Raw genomic sequence first — 13,259 nt, 5'->3', positions numbered from 1 at the left:
AGCGGGAGCAGCCGCTCAGGCTACCCGGGAATGTGTCACTGTCCCCCGGCCAGACTTGGCGGCAGGTCCCGGGGAGGAATAGTGCTCATGGAAGTAGCTCAGCGGGAGCAGCCACTCAGGCTAACCGGGAATGTGTCACTGTCCCTGGGCCACACTTGGTCGTTGGTTCCTGATGAGGAACATGCCCATGGAAGTAAGAGTTCAGCGGGAGCAGCCGCTCAGGGCTACCCGGGAATGTGTCACTGTCCCCCGGCCAGACTTGGCGGCAGGTCCCGGGGAGGAATAGTGCCCATGGAAGTCGGAGCTCCAACCTCCAAGTTGACCTCAGCGGGAGCAGCCGCTGAGGCTACCCGGGCATGGGTGACTGTTCCCCGGCCACACTTGGTCGGAGGTCCCGGTGTGGAACATGCCCATGGAAGTTGAAGGGAAGAGAACCGCGAAAGGGAGTTTGGAGGCTGAGCCGCGGCCGAGGAGGTCTCACCGATCCCGGCGTGATTCCAGCCAGGCCCGGTACCCTATACCGAACTCGGCAGGGTGGCTGTATCCGGGACCCTGGAACCCTGGGCGGGGAGCCTAGGGGCGAGAGGGGCCCCATGGAGCTCGGGCAGACTAGAAGTACCCTCGTCTGCCCGCTGGAGGGCGCCCTTCCCGGAGCGGAGGGGACCCCCAAGCGACCAAGTGCAAGCCGAGTTTGGAGCTCGAAACCCGGCCACACTTGGTAGTATGTCCCGGTGAGGAACATGCCCATGGAAGTAAGAGCTCAGCGGGAGCAGCCACTCAGGCTACCCGGCAATGTGTCACTGTCCCCCGGCCAAGACTTGGCGGCAAGTCCCGGGGAGGAATAGTGCCCATGGAAGTAGCTCAGCGGGAGCAGCCGCTCAGGCTACCCGGGAATGTGTCACTGTCCCCCGGCCGGACTTGGCGGCAGGTCCCGGGGAGGAATAGTGCTCATGGAAGTAGCTCAGCGGGAGCAGCCACTCAGGCTAACCGGGAATGTGTCACTGTCCCTGGGCCACACTTGGTCGTTGGTTCCTGATGAGGAACATGCCCATGGAAGTAAGAGTTCAGCGGGAGCAGCCGCTCAGGGCTACCCGGGAATGTGTCACTGTCCCCCGGCCAGACTTGGCGGCAGGTCCCGGGGAGGAATAGTGCCCATGGAAGTCGGAGCTCCAACCTCCAAGTTGACCTCAGCGGGAGCAGCCGCTGAGGCTACCCGGGCATGGGTGACTGTTCCCCGGCCACACTTGGTCGGAGGTCCCGGTGTGGAACATGCCCATGGAAGTTGAAGGGAAGAGAACCGCGAAAGGGAGTTTGGAGGCTGAGCCGCGGCCGAGGAGGTCTCACCGATCCCGGCGTGATTCCAGCCAGGCCCGGTACCCTATACCGAACTCGGCAGGGTGGCTTTATCCGGGACCCTGGAACCCTGGGCGGGGAGCCTAGGGGCGAGAGGGGCCCCATGGAGCTCGGGCAGACTAGAAGTACCCTCGTCTGCCCGCTGGAGGGCGCCCTTCCCGGAGCGGAGGGGACCCCCCAAGCGACCAAGTGCAAGCCGAGTTTGGAGCTCGAAACCCGGCCACACTTGGTAGTTGGTCCCGGTGAGGAACATGCCCATGGAAGTAAGAGCTCAGCGGGAGAAGCCACTCAGGCTACCCGGGAATGTGTCACTGTCCCCCGGCCAAGACTTGGCGGCAAGTCCCGGGGAGGAATAGTGCCCATGGAAGTAGCTCAGCGGGAGCAGCCACTCAGGCTACCCGGGAATGTGTCACTGTCCCTCGGCCACACTTGGTCGTAGGTCCCGGTGAGGAACATGCCCATGGAAGTCGGAGCTCCAACCTCCAACCGGGTGAAGCCTCCGAGAGCTAGCCGGGAATAGGGCGCCAATCCCGGCTACCGCCCTCCAGGCTTGCCCCGGTCGAAAGACCTACGTCCTCGCACCAGCACAAGCGCAAAAATTTTCTAAGTGTGGGAGAACCGAGGACCCGCCCGGTGGCACTCTGCCTCTCGCTGCCGCCCTCCTGGAAGCGTCCTCGGTCACTGTGTGTGCGGCAGATATCAGAGCTCCGGAAAGGTGAAAAAGAACCGGTAAGAGGGCGAATCCGGCAGCTCCCTGCCGGGCGAGGACCACCGCGAGCGGCGGGGACGTCAGACGGGAGACGCGCGGCGGACCTTCCGTCGGAGTGCCTGGGATTTTGACCTCGGAGAAGTTCGAAAAAATTATGCGGTCGGAGCTGTCTGCCCCGGCCGGGGAAGGCTCACCGCCGGCGGCTGCCAACCCCTGGCTTGCCCGCTGGATGCCCTTTCGGAGGCTGCTGAAAAAGAACTGTCAGGCGGGCACCTCTCGGAAGAACCGCAGACCAAAACGACCGGTAAAAATTTTGGGCGATCCGACACGTAGTGCACCTTCGGCGGCAGAGAAAAGCAGCAAAAATACCGGTCAGAGAAGGGGAGTTTTGGTCGACTCTGCCAGGTTTTTGCACTAAGTCAGATCCGTAATGCCAGCGGGACTGAGTCGCTTTTGCGTGCCGTGGTCCTGGAGGCCTGCTCGGACAGAGCGGTCCTTCGGGTCCCGCGGGAAGGGGCATTTCATGTTCCTCTGCGGGAGGTGATCCATTTTCTGCGGGAAATGGCGAGCCCCTTCGGCTACAAGAGTGTGTAGGTCCCGCTCAACAGTCTACGTCCTTAACCATCGGGGACTTTGTAGATTTTGCCCAAAATCGCTCTCCGCAGAACAGAGCGTGAGGTCTCCGCGGCGGAGGCCGGAAAAGGTGCGAGGTGAGCGGCATGGTATGACTGGGCTCGTGCCGCTCACTGCTACCCGGAGCGTGGCGCCCTCCGGGTAAAAAGCTAGCCGGGGCGAGTAGGTGGGTTGACGGGCGCATAAGCAACGCCGTCCCCGCCGTACAAGGTGCCGGTGGCCTGGCGAACCACCGGCGTAAGGCTAGCCAGGGCGTACCGCGGGGCAGAGGGCGCATAAGCCACGCTCTCTCTCCATCCCACCAGCACAAGCGAAAAATTTTCAAAGTGTGGGAGAACCGGCTTCCCGACCGGTGGCACTCTGCCTCTCTCTGCCGCCCTCCTGGAAGCGTCCTCGGTCACTCGGAGTACGGCAGATTTAAGAGCTCCGGAATGGTGAAAAAGAACCGGAGAGAGGGCGACTCCGGCTTCTCTCTGCCGGGCGAGGACCACCGCAGGCGGCGGGGACCTCTGACAGGAGGCGGCGCTGCGGGCAGGCTTTCTAAGTGCCTGGGCTTTTGGCCTCGGCGAAAGTCGAAAAAATTATGCGGTCGGAGCTTTCTGCCCCGGCCGGGGAAGGCTCACCGCCGGCGGCTGCCAACCCCTGGCTTGCCCGCTGGATGCCCTTTCGGAGGCTGCTGAAAAAGAACTGTCAGGCGGGCACCTCTCGGAAGAACCGCAGACCAAAACGACCGGTAAAAATTTTGGGCGATCCGACCCGTAGTGCACCTTCGGCGGCAGAGAAAAGCAACAAAAATACCGGTCAGAGAAGGGGAGTTTTGGTCGACTCTGCCAGGTTTTTGCACTAAGTCAGATCCGTAATGCCAGCGGGACTGAGTCGCTTTTGCGTGCCGTGGTCCTGGAGGCCTGCTCGGACAGAGCGGTCCTTCGGGTCCCGCGGGAAGGGGCATTTCATGTTCCTCTGCGGGAGGTGATCCATTTTCTGCGGGAAATGGCGAGCCCCTTCGGCTACAAGAGTGTGTAGGTCCCGCTCAACAGTCTACGTCCTTAACCATCGGGGACTTTGTAGATTTTGCCCAAAATCGCTCTCCGCAGAACAGAGCGTGAGGTCTCCGCGGCGGAGGCCGGAAAAGGTGCGAGGTGAGCGGCATGGTATGACTGGGCTCGTGCCGCTCACTGCTACCCGGAGCGTGGCGCCCTCCGGGTAAAAGGCTAGCCGGGGCGAGTAGGTGGGATGACGGGCGCATAAGCAACGCCGTCCCCGCCGTACAAGGTGCCGGTGGCCTGGCGAACCACCGGCGTAAGGCTAGCCAGGGCGTACCGCGGGGCAGAGGGCGCATAAGCCACGCTCTCTCTCCATCCCACCAGCACAAGCGAAATATTTTCAAAGTGTGGGAGAACCGGCTTCCCGACCGGTGGCACTCTGCCTCTCGCTGCCGCCCTCCTGGAAGCGTCCTCGGTCACTCGGAGTACGGCAGATTTAAGAGCTCCGGAATGGTGAAAAAGAACCGGAGAGAGGGCGACTCCGGCTTCTCTCTGCCGGGCGAGGACCACCGCAGGCGGCGGGGACGTCTGACAGGAGACGGCGCTGCGGGCAGGCTTTAAAAGTGCATGGGGTTTTGGCCTCGGCAAAAGTCGAAAAAATTATGCGGTCGGAGCTGTCTGCCCCGGCCGGGGAAGGCTCACCGCCGGCGGCTGCCAACCCCTGGCTTGCCCGCTGGATGGCCTTTCGGAGGCTTCTGAAAAAGAACTGTCAGGCGGGCACCTCTCGGAAGAACCGCAGACCAAAACGACCGGTAAAAATTTTGGGCGATCCGACCCGTAGTGCACCTTCGGCGGCAGAGAAAAGCAACAAAAATACCGGTCAGAGAAGGGGAGTTTTGGTCGACTCTGCCAGGTTTTTGCACTAAGTCAGATCCGTAATGCCAGCGGGACTGAGTCGCTTTTGCGTGCCGTGGTCCTGGAGGCCTGCTCGGACAGGGCGGTCCTTTCGGGTCCCGCGGGAAGGGGCATTTCATGTTCCTCTGCGGGAGGTGATCCATTTTCTGCGGGAAATGGCGAGCCCCTTCGGCTACAAGAGTGTGTAGGTCCCGCTCAACAGTCTACGTCCTTAACCATCGGGGACTTTGTAGATTTTGGTCAAGATCGCCCCCCGCATGTCCTAGCGGGAGGTCTCCGCGGCGGAGGCCGGAAAAGGTGCGAGGTGAGCGGCATGGTATGACTGGGCTCGTGCCGCTCACTGCTACCCGGAGCGTGGCGCCCTCCGGGTAAAAGGCTAGCCGGGGCGAGTAGGTGGGATGACGGGCGCATAAGCAACGCCGTCCCCGCCGTACAAGGTGCCGGTGGCCTGGCGAACCACCGGCGTAAGGCTAGCCAAGGGCGTACCGCGGGGCAGAGGGCGCATAAGCCACGCTCTCTCTCCATCCCACCAGCACAAGCGAAAAATTTTCAAAGTGTGGGAGAACCGGCTTCCCGACCGGTTGCACTCTGCCTCTCGCTGCCGCCGTCCTGGAAGCGTCCTCGGTCACTCGGAGTACGGCAGATTTAAGAGCTCCGGAATGGTGAAAAAGAACCGGAGAGAGGGCGACTCCGGCTTCTCTCTGCCGGGCGAGGACCACCGCAGGCGGCGGGGACGTCTGACAGGAGACGGCGCTGCGGGCAGGCTTTAAAAGTGCATGGGGTTTTGGCCTCGGAGAAAGTCGAAAAAATTATGCGGTCGGAGCTGTCTGCCCCGGCCGGGGAAGGCTCACCTCCGGCGGCTGCCAACCCCTGGCTTGCCCGCTGGATGGCCTTTCGGAGGCTGCTGAAAAAGAACTGTCAGGCGGGCACCTCTCGGAAGAACCGCAGACCAAAACGACCGGTAAAAATTTTGGGCGATCCGACCCGTAGTGCACCTTCGGCGGCAGAGAAAAGCAACAAAAATACCGGTCAGAGAAGGGGAGTTTTGGTCGACTCTGCCAGGTTTTTGCACTAAGTCAGATCCGTAATGCCAGCGGGACTGAGTCGCTCTTGCGTGCCGTGGTCCTGGAAGCCTGCTCGGACAGAGTGGTCCTTCGGGTCCCGCGGGAAGGGGCATTTCATGTTCCTCTGCGGGAGGTGATCCATTTTCTGCGGGAAATGGCGAGCCCCTTCGGCTACAAGAGTGTGTAGGTCCCGCTCAACAGTCTACGTCCTTAACCATCGGGGACTTTGTAGATTTTGCCCAAAATCGCTCTCCGCAGAACAGAGCGGGAGGTCTCCGCGGCGGAGGCCGGAAAAGGTGCGAGGTGAGCGGCATGGTATGACTGGGCTCGTGCCGCTCACTGCTACCCGGAGCGTGGCGCCCTCCGGGTAAAAGGCTAGCCGGGGCGAGTAGGTGGATTGACGGGCGCATAAGCAACGCCGTCCCCGCCGTACAAGGTGCCGGTGGCCTGGCGAACCACCGGCGTAAGGCTAGCCAAGGGCGTACCGCGGGGCAGAGGGCGCATAAGCCACGCCGTCCCCGCTGTACAAGGTGCCGGTGGCCTGGCGAACCACCGGCGTAAGGCTAGCCAAGGGCGTACCGCGGGGCAGAGGGCGCATAAGCCACGCTCTCTCTCCATCCCACCAGAACAAGCGAAAAAATTTCAAAGTGTGGGAGAACCGGCTTCCCGACCGGTGGCACTCTGCCTCTCGCTGCCGCCCTCCTGGAAGCGTCCTCGGTCACTCGGTGTCCGGCAGATTTCAGAGCTCCGGAATGGTGAAAAAGAACCGGTGAGAGGGCGAATCCGGCTTCTCTCTGCCGGGCGAGGACCACCGCAGGCGGCAAGGGACGTCTGCCAGGAGACGGCGCTGCGGGCAGGCTTTAAAAGTGCATGGGGTTTTGGCCTCGGCGAAAGTCGAAAAAATTTTGCGGTCGGAGCTGTCTGCCCCGGCCGGGGAAGGCTCACCGCCGGCGGCTGCCAACCCCTGGCTTGCCCGCTGGATGCCCTTTCGGAGGCTGCTGAAAAAGAACTGTCAGGCGGGCACCTCTCGGAAGAACCGCAGACCAAAACGACCGGTAAAAATTTTGGGCGATCCGATCCTCAGTGCACCTTCGGCGGCAGAGAAAAGCAACAAAAACACCGGTCAAAGAAGGGAGGTTTTGGTCGACTCTGCCTGGTTTTTGCACAAAGTCAGATCCGTAATGCCAGCGGGACTGAGTCGCTTTTGCGTGCCGTGGTCCTGGAGGCCTGCTCGGACAGAGCGGTCCTTCGGGTCCCGCGGGAAGGGGCATTTCATGTTCCTCTGCGGGAGGTGGTCCATTTTCTGCGGGAAATGGCGAGCCCCATCGGCTACAAGAGTGTGTAGGTCCCGCTCAACAGTCTACGTCCTTAACCATCGGGGACTTTGTAGATTTTGGCAGAAATCGCCCCCCGCAGGTCCTAGCGGGAGGTCTCCGCGGCGGAGGCCGGAGAGGGCGCGAGGTGAGCGGCATGGTATGACTGGGTTCGTGCCGCTCACTGGTACCCGGAGCGTGGCGCCCTCCGGGTAAAAGGCTAGCCGGGGCGAGTAGGTGGGTTGACGGGCGCATAAGCCACGCCGTCCCCGCCGTACAAGGTGCCGGTGGCCTGGCGAACCACCGGCGTAAGGCCAGCCAGGGCGGACCGCGGGGCAGAGGGCGCATAAGCCACGCTCTCTCTCCATCCCACCAGAACAAGCGAAAAATTTTCAAAGTGTGGGAGAACCGGCGACCCGACCGGTGGCACTCTGCCTCTCGCTGCCGCCCTCCTGGAAGCGTCCTCGGTCACTCGGTGTCCGGCAGATTTCAGAGCTCCGGAATGGTGAAAAAGAACCGGAGAGGGGGCGACTCCGGCTTCTCTCTGCCGGGCGAGGACCACCGCAGGCGGCAAGGGACGTCTGACAGGAGACGGCGCTGCGGGCAGGCTTTAAAAGTGCATGGGGTTTTGGCCTCGGCGAAAGTCGAAAAAATTTTGCGGTCGGAGCCGTCTGCCCCGGCCGGGGAAGGCTCACCGCCGGCGGCTGCCAACCCCTGGCTTGCCCGCTGGATGGCCTTTCGGAGGCTGCTGAAAAAGAACTGTCAGGCGGGCACCTCTCGGAAGAACCGCAGACCAAAACGACCGGTAAAAATTTTGGGCGATCCGACCCTCAGTGCACCTTCGGCGGCAGAGAAAAGCATCAAAAATACCGGTCAAAGAAGCGAGGTTTTGGTCGACTCTGCCAGGTTTTTGCACAAAGTGTTGGCATCGTGCGGCGTCGCGCTTTGCCGTACCGTATCCCCAATGGAGCGGCGCCCGGCGGGGTAGGCTAGCCATGTGAGGTCGAGGGCGGGAGGACGGGACGTAAGCCAGGCCGTTCTCCACAAGAAATTCCGGACGCGGAGACCCCTTCTCCGCCCTACGGTCCCCAATGGGGTGGCGCCCGGCGGGTGAGGCTAGCCATGGGAGGACGGGACGTAAGCCAGGCCGTTCTCCACAAGAAATTCCGTACGCGGAGACCCCTTCTCCGCCCTACGGTCCCCAATGGGGTGGCGCCCGGCGGGTGAGGCTAGCCATGTGAGGTCGAGGGCGGGAGGACGGGACGTAAGCCAGGCCGTTCTCCACAAGTAAATTCCGGACGCGGAGACCCCTTCTCCGCCCTACGGTCCCCAATGGGGTGGCGCCCGGCGGGTGAGGCTAGCCGTGTGAGGTCGAGGGCGGGAGGACGGGACGTAAGCCAGGCCGTTCTCCACAAGTAAATTCCGGACGCGGAGACCCCTTCTCCGCCCTACGGTCCCCAATGGGGTGGCGCCCGGCGGGTGAGGCTAGCCATGTGAGGTCGAGGGCGGGAGGACGGGACGTAAGCCAGGCCGTTCTCCACAAGTAAATTCCGGACGCGGAGACCCCTTCTCCGCCCTACGGTCCCCAATGGGGTGGCTCCCGGCGGGTGAGGCTAGCCATGTGAGGTCGAGGGCGGGAGGACGGGACGCAAGCCAGGCCGTTCTCCACAAACTCCCAGCGGTAGAGTCTCGGCTCTCCGCTCTTTTGATCGATCTGACACAGCGCGATCCGGCGGGGCAGGGCACTTTGCTCGGTCAGGGGTATTGGCCCCGGCCGGTTTATGGTAAAGCGTTCCTTAGCCTCAGTCTTGGTCGCGCATCAATCCCCCGCTCCCCGTGAGCGGCTGTGGTCCTCTGCCTAAGGTTGTGTAGCGCGGTGCCAGTGTGGTCCTCGCACGGCCCCGCTCCTGCCACAGCGGTAGGACTCTCTGCTTCGGCTGAGGTTTGCTACGAAGCGTATGGAACGGGCGTACTCCACCGTACCGTGGGTGGGGGGCGGCGGCGGCGGCGGCAGCGTCCAGCGCGGAGCTCCGGCTCCCGCGGCAGCGCCTCGCCTAGTGTCCCTCGGGCAAGTCCAATCGCCCCCCGCCCGGTCGGAGAGCGCAGACACACCTCTGTGTCCACGGTTTATTTCCGCAGCACGAAAAGGGACGGCTCCCGCCTGCTCCTCGCGGCGGCGACGAGGCTTAGACCCACCGTGGCGTATCCGCGGTAGGTATGCTCGTCGGTCGGAGGAGCGGTTGCGGTCGAGTGGTCCCCAGTGTACCCTGTTAGCGCTGCCCGCCTACGCCTGAAGAGCTGCGGACCGAGAAAAAGGTTCGCTCCGCTGCTGACGGCGAAGCGCGCGGCACGCCGCGGAAGAGGAGAGGGAGCGGTCGCCCCCGGGGCGGCTCCCCTCCGAGTCCGGCAGAAGCAGAGATTGTAGCGGAGGGGGGGGTTTCTAAATTCCCCGGGCGTGTTATCCCCAGCGGTAGCCTTTGAACTCTTCAACCGCAAGCACGATCGCACGTTCACAGCACCCGTCACTAGGAGCCGGGCCAGAGGCGGGCGGCAGACGAAACCGACATGAGCGCTTAAGGGTATTGCACCCCCGGCGCCCAGACCCTGGAAATTGAGTCTGCCCCCAAAGCCCACCCGCGTCCTCCTTGGCGCTCCCGGAGTACATGGTCGTAGATGGGCCATCGGTCGCTAATGCCAAACTGCGTCCCAGGGGTGCGTCCCCTCTGACCAACGGCAGACCCATCCCTCTCGCCAATCCGCGGATCCCCGCCAGGTCCCGAACAGGGCTCGTCCTTTAGCGTTTCAAATGCGCCCTCCCCGCCATACGAGGGGTTGAGGACCGTAGCCTTCCCTTACGAGAGGCACCAGGGGTGCGCCTGCTCGAGGGCCCGGCCGTGGGCGTAACGCTTGGGCCGCCCGGGGGAGTCGGTAGACCATGGGAGACCAACACTCGCACACGAACGTTGCCCGTGCTTTTGTGGAAGAGAGCTTCTTGCGAGGTTGTCGCTGCGGTGGCGCCCGGACAAACCCTATCCCTAAAACTTCTGGGGAATTGGCGTCTAAGCCTGCACCCTGCACGGTATCCCTGCACCCACGAAGGGGGCCGTGGAAGGCTTGGGGTCGCGCCGGCGAAACCGACCGGATGCCCGGGGTACTGAACCCCCGGGGTCCCACCCTGGAAATTGAGCCGTCCGACCCCGCCACGTCTTCCTAGTGCTCTCCTTGGCTCCCCCGCCTGTGGGCATCGTTAGGGGCTGCGGTCATCAGCGCCGGCTAAGCTTCGGCAACACGGCCGACCCACCCCTTCGGCGCCTGGGGGTGCCTGGTCCCAGTCCGGGCCGTTCCGTAGGGGCGGCTATCCCTTACATGAGGGACTCGGTGCGTCCGCTCGGGCTGCGGGGCTCCGGCTCCGACAGCCGGGGAGCTGGTTTTGACCGCGGGCCTCCACGGGAACCGGCAGGGACCGGACTAGGCGTCAAGCCGAAAATAACCCCGGCACCCTCTGCTTCCAAAGCGAGGGGACCTTTGGCCGAGCGGGGGCACCGGAAGCCGAACCGACCCCAACCCCTCTTCCTACCCCAGGGCTGGGCTGACCAATCCCCTGATCGGGTCTAAAATGGAAGAAGGGGATTCGAGGGAAGGGGCTGGCGGAAGGCAGTTGCCCGACGGAGTAGGCGAAGGCCAGGCCGTTTCCGAGTCCCGAGCAGAGGAGGGCGAACTCGGCTCTTCATCGACCGACGGCGAGGCGAGGGCGGTGGCTGCCGCGGGGAAGACTCCATTGCTCGTCAGCGCGCTAGGAGCGGGGCCGACTGGCTGCTCGGGGTATGGCATCCCCGGGGGCCCACCCTGGAAATCTTCGCTCCTCAGCCGCTGCAGGTTATAAGGTCCCGCCGCGCGTAAGCGCTCAACTCTCCGACCCACGGATGTCGAGCCCATGGTGAGCCGGCCGTTTCGTACGGGGAAAAGGGGTCCTCTGGCCCCACATCGATCGAGGGGGTTTAGATCCGCGGAGGCACGCACCGCGAGGCGAATCGCTGCTTTTCCCCAAGAGGTTAACCTTCAAACCACCGAGTAGGTTCGGGGCAGGGCCGACAGTCTGCACTGGGGTATTGCATCCCTGGTGGGGCGACCCTGGAAATCTCTGCCCCTTTCCACTCTTTCGGTTGGGCCTCTCGTCGGGGCGAGCGTAAGTCGGCAAGCAGACGTGGGAAGAGGCTTCTTACCGGTGACACTCCCTTCGTGAGAGAGGCAGGTACTCGCCCCGGACCCCGGTCCAAATCTGCGCGGGCCGGACGGCCTCGGCCCTAGCCGAAGGCCGCTCCCGCGAAGCCAGGGAGCCGAAAAAATAACCCCGACACCCTCCGCGACCTCGCGTGCTTCCAAAGCGAGGGGAACCTTTGGCCGAGCGGGGCACCCGAAGCCGAACCGACCCCAACCCCTCTTCTTACCCCAGGGCTGGGCTGACCAATCCCCTGATCGGGTCTAAAATGGAAGAAGGGGATTCGAGGGAAGGGGCTGGCGGAAGGCAGTTGCCCGACGGAGTAGGCGAAGGCCAGGCCGTTTCCAAATCCCGAGCCAGAGGAGGGCGAACGACGTTCTTCATCGACCGACGGCGAGGCTAGGGCGAGGGCGGTGGCTGCCGCGGGGAAGACTCCATTGCTTGCCAGCGTGCTAGGAGCGGGGCCGACAGGCTGCTCGGGGTATGGCATCCCCGGGGGCCCACCCTGGAAATCTTCGCTCCTCAGCCGCTGCAGGTTATAAGGTCCCGCCGCGCGTAAGCGCTCAACTCCCCGACCCACGGACGTCGAGCCCATGGTGAGCTGACAGTTTCGTACGGGGAAAAGGGGTCCTCTGGCCCCACATCGATCGAGGGGGTTTAGATCCGCGGAGGCACGCACCGCGAGGCGAATCGCTGCTTTTCCCCAAGAGGTTAACCTTCAAACCACCGAGTAGGTTCGGGGCAGGGCCGACTGTCTGCACTGGGGTATTGCATCCCTGGTGGGGCGACCCTGGAAATCTCTGCCCCTTTCCACTCTTTCGGTTGGGCCTCTCGTCGGGGCGAGCGTAAGTCGGCAAGCAGACGTGGGAAGAGGCTTCTTACCGGTGACACTCCCTTCGTGAGAGAGGCAGGTACTCGCCCCGCACCCCGGTCCAAATCTGCTCGGTCCGGCCGTCGTCGGCCCTAGCCGAAGGCCGCTCCCGCGAAGCCAGGCGATCCGAACCGAGGATCCGCGCGAGCCTTCTCCAAGCCCTCTGCCGGGCGCTGGTGTTGAAAGCGTAGCGGACCCTGTTCGCCGGAGCGATAGGAGCGGAGCACCGGTCCCGCAGGGTTGAAAGCTGGGTAGCAGCGCCGTAGCTTCCCTCCCAGCCTTCCCCCGGACCTGGCGCCCGATCCCCTCCGCTCCTCTGTGCGTTGGCGGGCGGCGCTGCATGGGTACGTCGCGACGGCTCCTATCGTCTCTCTCGCTTAACAGTGTGGAGAGGTGGTGGTGGAGCCGTCCGACACTCGAGGTGCTGAAGTTGAGCGTCCAATGCTTTCCTTCTATGCGCAGCCTACAGGAGCTGTCCGAGCTTCGGAGGTGCTGATGGAGGTGAGAGTCGAGCGCCACTTCTTGGCTGAACTGAGTGGGGAAAGCCAGCGACTGCGAGAGGGAGGGGAAGGGAAGGCTTTTTCGGGTCCTTGGAAGGGACCGAGAGCATCTTTCTTGCCCCCCTGCCCTAAGCTCCATCCAATGTTGTCTGCGAGGTCTTCTCCGGCGGCGGAGAAGCGCTGCGGTAGCAGCAGCAGCAACGAGCGTTCCCATTAGCTCACGGAGCCTGACTCCAAGAGTCTACCCCTCAGAGCTCGGCTACCTGGTTGATCCTGCCAGTAGTATATGCTTGTTTTAAAGATTAAGCCATGCATGTCTAAGTACTGACTATTCTTTACGGTGAAACTGCGAATGGCTCATTAAATCAGTTATGGTTCCTTTGATCGTTCCGCATTGATGATGTGCTACTCGGATAACTGTGGCAATTCTAGAGCTAATACGTGCCCAAGAGCGCTGCCCTCCAGGAAGGCGTGCATTTATCAGACTTAAAACCAATCCGGGGAGCCCTGGTCCGCGGCGGGTCTCCGGGCCCGCTGCGGCGCCAGCCCCGTCCTAGACTTGGCGACTCTAGGTGACCTCGGGCCGATCGCACGTCCTCCGTGACGGCGACGATCTATTCAGGTTTCTGCCCTATCAACTGTCGATGGTATCTAACCCGCCTACCATGGTGACAACGGGTAACGGGGAATTAGGGTTCG

General features: G+C 63.1%; 1 non-coding gene across 1 annotated transcript in view; it reads left to right on the top strand.

The window, feature by feature from the left end:
• Positions 1-12,820: 12,820 nt before the first annotated feature.
• Positions 12,821-13,259, top strand: part of LOC140111857 (18S ribosomal RNA) — a 1,883-nt gene continuing 1,444 nt past the window's right edge. Inside the window, exon 1 of the ribosomal RNA XR_011852327.1 lies at positions 12,821-13,259. This exon is cut by the window's right edge and continues 1,444 nt beyond it. This is a non-coding gene — a ribosomal RNA (18S ribosomal RNA).

The sequence above is a fragment of the Engystomops pustulosus genome, unplaced genomic scaffold (genome assembly GCF_040894005.1).
Source record: "Engystomops pustulosus unplaced genomic scaffold, aEngPut4.maternal MAT_SCAFFOLD_619, whole genome shotgun sequence".
Taxonomy (NCBI): domain Eukaryota; kingdom Metazoa; phylum Chordata; class Amphibia; order Anura; family Leptodactylidae; genus Engystomops; species Engystomops pustulosus.
This window is presented reverse-complemented; position numbering and strand designations above follow the sequence as displayed.